Genomic DNA, 852 nt, shown 5'->3' on the forward strand with positions numbered 1-852 from the left:
GTAATTTTTTCAAGTAGTTCTTAACATATTGCATTTGCCTTACAACCTCCTTAAGAAAATTCTTAGTACTCAAATGTATAAATATTATTGTTTACTCCACACTGCTTTTAGAAAAAATATTATGTAGCCCACATTTTATTAAATTATATATTAATAAAGCCCGAAAATATATAGATAGCTTTTTTGACGCAATGTCCTTACTTTATAGTAATACTTCAATAAGTATTAATGTACATAACTTAATTCACATTTGATAGATAAAAGGACTCTTTTTATTAAAATAAATAACAATAAGAAAAGGCAAAGTAAAAGTCAAATAACAATCAAAATAAAATCAAATACAATGTCTAGTCTTGAATACAATACATATAATTAATTATAAACATGAAGCTACAGGTGCCATCAATATAAAAGTATAAAAAGAAATAATGATCAGTTTCGGCTACCATATTGAGCCCTCTTCAGATAATCACTTAACACAAAGATCGGTATACAAATAATTTTACAGAAAAATAATTTTGCGGAAAAAACAGCCTAAGTTTTCATGCTGGCCTCGACATTGCTCTCAACCTATTAGATAGTCGAATGTGTACAATGTCTCTTGGCAAAGCGTCGCCCAAATTGAGACGAATATAATCAGTAACACAGATCAAATGTTAAAGAGTAACTGATATTCCTGGCTAATTACTGGCTACATTCTGGCTTATCTTCTACTCGGGTATACGTATCAACGCGGATTGCAAGCGCAATCAACTTAAGAATCCATTTAATTAGCGACACATATGTACATAGAATAGCTCAAATATCGCAATTATTGCAATTCTTTTATTTATATATATGTATATATATATA

At 29.0% G+C, this 852-nt stretch overlaps 1 protein-coding gene across 1 annotated transcript in view; it reads left to right on the top strand.

Annotated features, from left to right (window-relative positions):
• The window catches only part of LOC108770526 (juvenile hormone acid O-methyltransferase-like), a 6,988-nt gene that overhangs the window by 2,664 nt on the left and 3,472 nt on the right, over positions 1-852 (top strand). The gene's annotated exons all lie outside the window — the stretch shown is intronic.

This window comes from Trachymyrmex cornetzi, unplaced genomic scaffold, assembly GCF_001594075.2.
Source record: "Trachymyrmex cornetzi isolate Tcor2-1 unplaced genomic scaffold, Tcor1.1 scaffold129, whole genome shotgun sequence".
Classification (NCBI taxonomy): Eukaryota; Metazoa; Arthropoda; class Insecta; order Hymenoptera; family Formicidae; genus Trachymyrmex; species Trachymyrmex cornetzi.